This window comes from Rana temporaria, chromosome 2 (genome assembly GCF_905171775.1).
Source record: "Rana temporaria chromosome 2, aRanTem1.1, whole genome shotgun sequence".
Classification (NCBI taxonomy): Eukaryota; Metazoa; Chordata; class Amphibia; order Anura; family Ranidae; genus Rana; species Rana temporaria.
In genome coordinates this window covers 307426874-307438235 of record NC_053490.1, presented here as the reverse complement: position 1 = coordinate 307438235, position 11362 = coordinate 307426874, and positions in this window count along the sequence as shown.

Genomic DNA, 11362 nt, shown 5'->3' with positions numbered 1-11362 from the left:
GGTATTGTGGAGTATTGCAGAGTATTGCAGGGTATTGTGGAGTACTGCAGAGTATTGCAGGGTATCGTGGAGTATTGCAGGGTATCGTGGAGTATTGCAGGGTATCGTGGAGTATTGCAGGATATTGCGGGGTATTGCAGGGTATTGAGGGGTATGGGCAGGATATTGGCAGGGATGGCAGAGTATGGGCAGGGTATTGGCAGGGATGGCAGAGTATGGGCAGGGTATTGGCAGGGATGGCTGTCTCTGTGACTTCAATTGTCACAGAGCAGCACTACTGCCACCTGCTCTCTCCCCTCTCCTCTCGCAATGTACCGATCGGTACACAGAGGGGAAAGAGAATTTGTTTACAAGTGATCGCTCCGTCATTTGACGGAGCGATCACGTGGTAAAGGGCCGCTATCATTGGCCCTTTACCGTGATCCGTATTGCGCCGGGTTCCGTGAACCCCGCAAGCACGGACAATTTCACGAGCGCACACTAGGCGCTCGCACGGGAGGACGTGTATAGACGTCCTCCCAGAATAACTCGACCGTCTTTCGGCTATGGCGCAGTCGTCAAGAGGTTAATTGGCAGCGGGCGAAGGCCCCTCCGCCGCTTACTGGAGCCGTGTATGGTATGGAGCTGAGGGGATGATGGCCCTTACCCAGCTCCATACCAATGCAGGGCAGAAGCGACGTCAAAACTTCACTTCCACCCATCGCTCTTAAAGAGGATGTTCGAAAAAAAAAAAAATTAAAAGCCAGCAGCTACAAATACTGCAGCTGTTGACTTTTAATATAAGCACACTTACCTGTCCTGGAGTCCAGCGCCGTCTGCAGCAGAGGACGAGCGATCGCTCGTCACTCTGCTGCCATCCTCGGTGAGGGAACCAGGAAGTGAAGCGCTCCGGCTTCACTGCCCGGTTCCCTACGGCGCATGCGCGAGTCGCGCTGCACCGTCTGACTGGCTCCCGCTGTGTTCTGGGAGCCGAGTGTTCCCAGAACACAACGGGGGGGGGGGGGAACTGATGTTCTGCCCGCAGTCTACCCGCAGACTGTGTGGCCGGAAGTGTGTGCAAATACCTGGTATCTGCACCCCCCTCCCCCTGAAAGGTGTCAAATGTGACACCGGAGGGGTGGAGGGTTCCGATCATATTGTTTTTTATTGCACTTTAGTGTAAATATGAGAGCTGAGGTCTTTTTGACCCCAGATCTCATATTTAAGAGGTCCTGTCATGCTTTTTTTCTATTGCAAGGGATGTTTACATTCCTTGTAATAAGAATAAAAGTGACACCATTTTTTTTAAAAGAATAGTGTAAAAAACAAAATGGAAAATAAATAAGAAGCATGCAGAAGCAAACGCATAGGTAAGTAGCACCTGCATATGAACACAGTGTTAAAACCACACATGTGAGGTATCGTCGCGATCGTTAGAGCGAGAGCAATAATTCTAGCCCTAGACCTCCTCTGTAACTCAAAACATTGCATATGGAGATTTTTAAGGGTAAAAGTTTGTCACCATTTCACAAATGGGCGCAACTTTGAAGCGTGACCTGTTGGGTATCAATTTACTCGGCGTGACATTATATTTCACAATATATAAAAAAAAAAAACTTTACTGCTGTTTTATTTTTTAATTCAAAAACGGGTATTTTTTCCAAAAAAAGTGTGCTTGTAAGACCGCTGCGCAAATATTGTATGACAGAAAGTATTGCCACGACCGCCATTTTATTCTCTAGGGTGTTCCAAGTAATTTTCTAGCAAAAAAAACAAAAACTGATTTTAACTTAAATAGTTTGAAAAATAGGCTCAGGGCTGAAGTGGTTAGTCTCATCTGACCACCATAAACGCACCTTGAACATTCTGAGACCACATGGAAAAAGGTGTTATAGTCAGATGAAACTAAAATGCAATTATTTGGCCAATCCAATAAAGGTCACTATCCAAATAACATCATGAATAGTGTTGCTCACGAATATTCGCATTGCGAATATTCGACTCGAATATAGCATATTCGAGAAATCGCGCTATATTTCGAAATTCGCGGTGAATATTCGCAATTCTGAATATTCGATTTTTTACAATTTTTTTTTTTAATCAGATCACATCCTAGATATCTCCATCGACGTCTAAAAGCATTGCTGGTATCATTAGAGACCCTGGGCCGAGTAGCTGAAGCGTTCATTGAATTTTCCAGAAAGATCGCAATGCGATTATTCGGCAAACGCAATATCGCGCGATTATTTTCCTCGCCCCGATCTTCCGCATCAGAGCGATTTTTACAGTTTCATTTTTAAAACAGATCACATCCTAGTGATCTCCATAGACGTCTGAAAGCATTGCTGGTATGATTAGAGCCATTGGGCCGAGTAGCTGAAGCGATCATTTTATATTGCCGAATATTCGCAATGCGAATATTCGGCAATAGGAATATTGCGCGATTATTTGCTCCGCCCTTTTGCATCAGAGCCAATCAGAGTTCTCCTTCCACACTCGTCACAGGTTAGCAACCAATAGGAACCTGCCTGCATGGACATTATATAAGCTCACTCCCAGCACCATTTCATTGCAGATTCAGAAGCTGGCTATAGAGTGTGGAGGCTGTTTCTGTGTTCCTGGTTTCCTGTGTCTTTGTTCTTGATTGATTTAGATCATCACCAGCATTGCTATTTAGTGATTCCAGTGGATCTTTTCCAGTATATCAACTGCTTTTTTCAAAGCAATAGACCCAAGAGCTTTTTTCAAAGCTACGTTTTGTGCTGTTTTGTGCTGTTTTTTTCATTTGTGTTACTGTTTGATCCTGCAATCCTCCCTGTTCAGTGATATTTGCAAGAGATTTCAGAACACATTTTGCTGAGCTTTATAAAAGAGCTTTTCTAAAAGCTAAGTTTTGTTCATCTTGTGTTACTGTTAGATCTTGCAGGTTCGCTGTTCAGTGATATTTGATAGGCATCTCAGTTCACATTTTGTTTAGTTTTCCCTAAAGAGCTTTTATAAAAGCTAAGTTTTGTGTTCAGTTTAGTTAAATTTTGTGTAGTAAGTGTACACACTGTTAGTGTACATTTATTTCATCTAGCTTAGCTTAGTGTGTGTTTAGTGTCTGTGTTTTGTGTTTAAAAAAAAAAAAAAAAAAAAAGTTAGTGTTTGTTTAGTGCTTTTTTTTTTTTCTTTAATTTTGTAGTCCTTGTCTGGTGTACTACTTTTCTTATAGTTTAGTAGCTGTCTGTGTACGTCTTTGTCTGCGTGCCTGTCTTGTAAAAAAAACACAAAAACACATTTTGTTCACATTTTCCCCCCCCAATAAAGTTTACCCCCCCCCACACACATATCAGCAATAATGAGCGGCATCCGTGGCCGTGGCAGCAGGGGTAGGGGAGTTACTCCCAGTGCTGGATCGCTGCCAGCACGGGGTACCTCTCGTGCCCCTACTAGTGGTAGAGGATCGGGTGCAAGGGGAGTACGCCTGATCCGGGAGTTCTTCCCATCGGGCAGCCGCCCGATATTGCCATCTCAGGCTCAAGTAGTGGTGGACTACATGGGGCACAGCAGTGCCACTGAGTCGTCGGTCCCGACTCACAGTAGTACCACCATTACACCGTTGCCTGTACTACCCCCCCCCAGCCCCCAAGAGTCCAGCATCTTACTGTTCGACAGCGACAGTGAGAGGGATCTCTTGGGGGAGGCCATGCATCAGGCAGACCTCCAGCTCTGTCCTGATGGTCAGGACCTTTTTGAAGGGATGGATGAGGAGGATGGGATACCTGCTGGCAGTATCCCAGAGACATCCCTTCAAACTGGTGCTGCTGTTTTGGTGCAGGAAACAGCAGCACCTAGTCAGACCCAGGCGTGGGTGAGGGGACAGCGGAGCCAGGCTAGAGGCTCCATGTCACGTGGTTCCCTCAGACCAACACATCTCAGCCCTTGGTCTGACATCTCTGGGGGCGAAGAGGGTGACCCATCATGGTTGCCATCTGACGCGTCGGCTCACTACGTCAGTGACGACGGGGAAGGTAGGCACCCTGGTGAAACGGTGCGCCAGGTCACCACCAGGGAGACCATCGTCAGGGTCTCCACTGGTGATGGCAGCAGGAGGTGTCAGGAGGAGGAGCAGCAGCAGCAGCAGCAGCAGCAGGCAGCTCCACCTGTGCGCACCGAGTCCCAGCAGGTGCAAGTAAGCGTCACCCCATCTGACAGGAGGGCGGTGCTGAAGTCACCTGTCTGGAATTTCTTTACCCTGGTGGCAGACAACCCTACCGTGGCCATCTGCCGGATTTGTAAAGTGAGGGTGAAGAGAGGGAAGTGTTTGGCTCGGGTGGGTACCACAGCCCTGAACCAGGACCTGAGGATAAACCACTGGGCGTTGTATGACGAGATGAAGCGTGGTGGTGGTAGCAGCGCCACCACCACAAGTGAGCAGGGTACAGCAGCCCCTGCCACATCTTCATCTGTTTCCAGCAGGTCATGCCCCCCCGCTCCCTCTAGTAGAGGTACTGGTACCGGCAGCCAGACCTCTACTTCCACAGCACCCTCCACGTCTGTGTCCCGCACTGCCGTCCGGCGCCAGGCGTCGATTTCAGACGCCTTTGACCGCACCACTCCCTTCCCCCCTGGAGACCGACGTGTGCGTTCCCTCAATGGGCTCCTGGCAAGGGTTATTGCCCAACATCTGCTGCCCTTCAACATAGTTGACAGCAACCCCTTCAGGCAGATGTTGGAGCAGGCCCAACCCCAATGGCGTGTCCCCAGCCGCCATTTCTTTGCCAGGACTGGTGTCCCTGCCCTACACCAGCACATTGTGCAGAATGTAACCCTGTCGCTGGATCACGCTGTCAGCGACAGGGTTCATCTGACAATGGATGGCTGGACCAGCAGGCATGGGCAGGGACGCTACATCAGCTTCACGGCCCATTGGGTTTCCCTCCGAGGCGTCGGTGAGGGATCGTCGGCAACCGATCTTGTGGTGCCGCCCCGGGGTGTCCAGGGGAGAACTGCTGGTCTCCCTCAAGCCACTGTCTCCGCAGCTGCTGAGCCTCCCAGCAAGCGCCCCCGTAGCTACTCAAGTGTGGGGCACGTGCGCTGTCAGGCCGTGCTCCAGCTTGTTAGTTTAGGGGACCTGAGACACACTGGAGAAGAAGTGCTGAAAGCACTTCAAGCTCAGGTCCAGAAGTGGCTGACACCCCGAAGGCTCCAGCCAGGTATGGTTGTCTGCGATAACGGCAGCAACCTACTCGCCGCCCTCCATGCTGGCAGTCTGACGCACGTGCCCTGTCTGGCACATGTCCTCAACCTGGTGGTGCAGAAGTTCCTGCGCACTTATCCAGGGTTGAGTGACATTGTGGCAAAGGCGCGTAGGATTGCCAGCCACTTCAGGCGCTCCCCAACCGCTACCGCGTCCCTGTCCAAATTGCAGCGGAAGTACAATCTGCCCCTTCACAGGCTGATTGTGGACAGTGTGACGCGGTGGAACTCCACCCTCCACATGCTGAAGAGGTTGTGGGAGCAGCAAAGGGCGGTGAGGGAGTACCTGATGGAACTAGGCACTGAGAGGGCTTCACCACAACTCCCTTTCATCGCCTGTGCGGAGTGGGGGCAGATAAACCAGGTCTGCCAAGTGTTGTCCTCCTTCGAGCAGGCGACCAAGATGGTCAGCAGTGAGCAAATTGGCCTCAATAGCGTGCTGCCAATACTGTTCATGCTGGAGAGGACACTAGATCGCCTGCTCGAGGCTGGGGAGAGTGCCTTGGTGGAGCAGGAGGAGTCAGCAATGCTCCACCGAGACCAGGGCCAGGACGAGGAGGAGGAGGAGGAGGAGGAGGATGATGATGAAGAGGAGGAGGAGGTGGTTGCTGGTGTCGTCCCGGAGTCAGGGCCTGGTCAGGAGGGAGAGCCGGTGTTGGGGGCACCGATAGTCCGGGGGTTGGGCATGTCTGAGTTTGACCAGCAGCGCCTCAGGGATGAAGAGTCGCACCTCATTCACCTGGCCAGCATTGAGGAGTCACAGCGGGCTGTGCTCTTCCCCATGGCTGCCCACATGCTGAGATGCCTCAGGAGGGACCCCCGGGTTAAGACCATCAAGACGAGGGATGATTTCTGGATGGCCACCCTTTTGGATCCCAGGTGCAAGGGGAAACTGGAGCAGTTCATCCCAGCCAGCCGGAGGCAGCACCGGATGGAGGAACTGCAGGCAGCCATTGTCAGACGGTTGGAGCAGGCAACTCCCCGGCCTCCAGTTGTCCCCCCTCATCTCACCCAGCAGGTGGCTGCACCCAGCTGCAGCCGAGCAGGGGACCTAATGGAAGAGATGAGGATGTTCTTCCAAACCGAGCGACCCAGTACCACCACCAGCAGCAGCAGCAGCAGTCACCACCAGCGGCTGGCCCACATGGTGGCAGACTACATGGCGTCCGTCGGTGCTTCTGACAGTATGAGCACCGACGACCCCATGGAGTACTGGGTTGCCAGATTGGACACCTGCCGCGAGCTCGCTCAGTATGCGCTGGAGTTATTGTCTTGCCCCCCCTCCAGCGTACTATCTGAGCGGACATTCAGCGCGGCAGGTGGGGTGGTCACGGACAAGAGGACCCGTCTGTCCACAGACTCCGTGGACAGACTCACATTCATAAAGATGAATGAGTCCTGGATCGGCGGTGACTTTCTGGCACCCGTCGTCGGTTCAGGGCGCTGAAGGGTCCCTTGCCATGCATTCCCTGATGAAGCCCCGGACCTGATGTATTTACAGTGCTGAATATAACTATTTCAACATCAGAGAAAATCAATGTTAATATTTGGTACAGTAGGCTTTCTTTGCAATTACAGCGGTCAAACATTTCTTGTAGTTTTACACCAGCTTTGCACACACTGGAGGAGGGATTTTGGCCCACTCCTCCACACAGATCTTCTCTACATCAGTCATGTTTCTGGGCTATCGCTGAGAAACACGGAGTTTGAGCTCCCTCCAAAGATTCTCTATTGGGTTTAGGTCTGGAGACTGGCTAGGCCACGCCAGAACCTTGATATGCTCCTTACAGAGCCAATCCTTGGTTATCCTGGCTGTGTGCTTTGGGTCATTCTCATGTTGGAAGACCCAGCCTCGACCCATCTTCAAAGCTCTAACTCAGGGAAGGAGGTTGTTGCCCAAAATCTTGCAATACATGGCCCCGGTCATCCTCTCCTTAATACAGTGCAGTCACCCTGTCCCATGTGCAGAAAAACACCACCAAAGCATGATGCTACCACCCCCATGCTTCACATTAGGGATGGCGTTCTTGGCATGGTACTCATCATTATTCTTCCTCCGAACACGGTTAGTGAAATTATGATCAAAAAATTATATTATAGTCTCATCTGACCACATGATTTTCTCCCATGACTCCTTTGGATCAGTCAAGACAATTATGTCAGCAGTTATTTCACACCCTATATACTCTTATTAAGACTGCTGTACATCATGGCAACTCCTGCCCATGTGATATGACTCTGTATCAACTACTACTGTTAATACTACTACTGCTGCTTCAGCTGCTGCTGCCGCCCAGTCAATACACCTATGTCAGCAGTTGTTTAACACTCTATATACTCTTATTCCTACTGCTGTTCATCATGGCACCTCCTGCCCATGTGATATGACTCTGTATCAAGTACTACTGTTAATACTACTACTGCTGCTTCTGCTGCTGCTGCCGCCCAGTCAATACACCTATGTCAGCAGTTGTTTCACACTCTATATACTCTTATTAAGACTGCTGTACATCATGGCAACTCCTGCCCATGTGATATGACTCTGTATCAACTACTACTGTTAATACTACTACTGCTGCTTCAGCTGCTGCTGCCGCCCAGTCAATACACCTATGTCAGCAGTTGTTTAACACTCTATATACTCTTATTCCTACTGCTGTTCATCATGGCACCTCCTGCCCATGTGATATGACTCTGTATCAAGTACTACTGTTAATACTACTACTGCTGCTTCTGCTGCTGCTGCCGCCCAGTCAATACACCTATGTCAGCAGTTATTTCACACTCTATATACTCTTATTAAGACTGCTGTACATCATGGCAACTCCTGCCCATGTGATATGACTCTGTATCAACTACTACTGTTAATACTACTACTGCTGCTTCTGCTGCTGCTGCCGCCCAGTCAATACACCTATGTCAGCAGTTATTTCACACTCTATATACTCTTATTAAGACTGCTGTACATCATGGCAACTCCTGCCCATGTGATATGACTCTGTATCAACTACTACTGTTAATACTACTACTGCTGCTTCTGCTGCTGCTGCCGCCCAGTCAATACACCTATGTCAGCAGTTATTTCACACTCTATATACTCTTATTAAGACTGCTGTACATCATGGCAACTCCTGCCCATGTGATATGACTCTGTATCAACTACTACTGTTAATACTACTACTGCTGCTTCTGCTGCTGCTGCCGCCCAGTCAATACACCTATGTCAGCAGTTATTTCACACTCTATATACTCTTATTAAGACTGCTGTACATCATGGCAACTCCTGCCCATGTGATATGACTCTGTATCAACTACTACTGTTAATACTACTACTGCTGCTTCTGCTGCTGCTGCCGCCCAGTCAATACACCTATGTCAGCAGTTATTTCACACTCTATATACTCTTATTAAGACTGCTGTACATCATGGCAACTCCTGCCCATGTGATATGACTCTGTATCAAGTACTACTGTTAATACTACTACTGCTGCTTCTGCTGCTGCTGCCGCCCAGTCAATACACCTATGTCAGCAGTTGTTTCACACTCTATATACTCTTATTAAGACTGCTGTACATCATGGCAACTCCTGCCCATGTGATATGACTCTGTATCAACTACTACTGTTAATACTACTACTGCTGCTTCAGCTGCTGCTGCCGCCCAGTCAATACACCTATGTCAGCAGTTGTTTAACACTCTATATACTCTTATTCCTACTGCTGTTCATCATGGCAACTCCTGCCCATGTGATATGACTCTGTATCAACTACTACTGTTAATACTACTACTGCTGCTTCTGCTGCTGCTGCCGCCCAGTCAATACACCTATGTCAGCAGTTATTTCACACTCTATATACTCTTATTAAGACTGCTGTACATCATGGCAACTCCTGCCCATGTGATATGACTCTGTATCAACTACTACTGTTAATACTACTACTGATGCTTCTGCTGCTGCTGCCGCCCAGTCAATACACCTATGTCAGCAGTTATTTCACACTCTATATACTCTTATTAAGACTGCTGTACATCATGGCAACTCCTGCCCATGTGATATGACTCTGTATCAACTACTACTGTTAATACTACTACTGCTGCTGCTGCTGCTGCTGCTGCTCAGTCAAGACAACTATGTCAAAAGTAATTTCCCACTCTATATACTCCTATTACCACTGCTGTTCATCATGGCACCTCCTGCCCAAGTGATATGACTCTGTATCTACTACTACTACTACTACTGCTGCTGCTGCTCTGTCAAGACACCTATGTAAAAAGTTAATTCCCACTCTATATATACTCCTATTACCACTGCTGTTCACTGATACCACTGATAGTTAATTTATCCCTTAACTACCCCCATTTGTGAGGGTCGGGGTTTTCCTTTAAAGTCCCATGCAAATCAATGGAAAATGTATGTTCCCACATAACTTCTGTACGCCTGGAGATATTTCAATAATACCCGCTATACATATTACTTATATGCCAAATAAAAATATATAACAGTTAAATTAACCCTTACCAACACCCTTATATAAAAGATGGGTATATTTATATTACTATGATTTTCCTCCCCAAAAGGTTAAGATAGGAAGACCGGGCAACGCCGGGTATTCAGCTAGTAATAGTATAAAATGTTTTCGGTTATTATTAAGCTAGATGTGTTGATGTTGATGTTGATGTTGATGTGTTAGATGTGAAGTTAGATGTGTTTAAAAAACTAACAATTTCAATAAGAAATGAAACCTTTGCAAAATATAACATTTTTTATTAAAAAAAAAAAAAAAAAAAATAGGACATTAACTTCTGAAGCTCTGTCACCTCATCCATGTTTTTCGCCAGTTGTTGCACCAGTTGTTGATTTTGGCGCATCAAAAACAGTATCTGCTGCTCATTTGCCATTACTCTCTTCGTCAGGTTTTTCATGGCAGCTTGTTTCACCTCTAGCTTTTTTAGAACTGTTAGGATATAAGAAAAAAACATTTGGATTTCAAAGACCGTTACGAAAGATTATTTTCAGCCATAAAAATAATAAAGTCTGACTTAAGAGACTCTATGAAAGAGGATCTGGCAGAGGCAATTCTCTTCCTTAGAACTCTACATTGCATTTATTTGCATTTGCTAAGCCTAGAACTACATTTCAAGATTAATATAAACCATTTCTAGGTTTTTCATATTTTTTTTTTGGGTTCATTATAGATAAGCTTTGTTTTGGTTCTAAAACAGCCAAATAATGTGGTCTGTATTTTTGAACTGTTAAAGATCATGTTCCTGATGTTTAAGCCTGCTGCTACTATCCAGTCACTTGATTGTTTTCATTGTGTTTGTCTTTTGCTTAAACTGTGCAATACAGTAGACTGTTGGCTTCCCAGCCAGTAGTCCTGTGGTAGTTTGCGTTTCTTTCCCTCAAGGAATCTATAAAATACATTCGCATATTAATACAGAGGAGTCGGAGTCGGGGAGTCGGGGAGTCGGGGAGTCGGAGTCTGAAGTACATAAAACTGAGGAGTCGGAGTCGAAAAATTTATCTACCGACTCCACAGCCCTGCTTTAAATGCTGTCCATTTTTAGAGCTACATTTTATTGTTGAAATTTTATTAATATATGTGCACATATTTACCCTCCTGATTGACGGTATAATTAACCGTCTCATCCTGCTCCTCTTCCTCGTCACCCACTACTCCACCAGAAGTTTCGGGGGGGGGGTGCAGCTCCTCCTCTTGCTCCTCCACAGGAACTGGGGGTGGTGATGTGGATGGCCCTGGCTGCTCCTCCTCATCCCTCTCCTCCTCTTCCACATGCTCCTCCTCTGCGGCCTGTCGCCTTGTGCGCTTGGGGCGCACAGTTGGTAGCGGAGCTCCTATAATAACACAATGTTCATATATTATAAAAATGTTTTCTAATGACGTATGCAAATTCTGTGTACTCTACTGTATTGTATATGAATACAAATTAATTTATATAGACAGTTAACCAATTGGACAATGTTATATTAAAGGGTCTTGTGGGCACTACAGGGGACTGAGCGTGAGCTGGGCTGCCACCATGGTAAAATGAGCTGTTTTTGTCTCCTTTGTTTTGTTCAGACGATCTCATGTTAAAAAAAAGTACTTGATGGAGTACACAGGATTACTATAACAACCC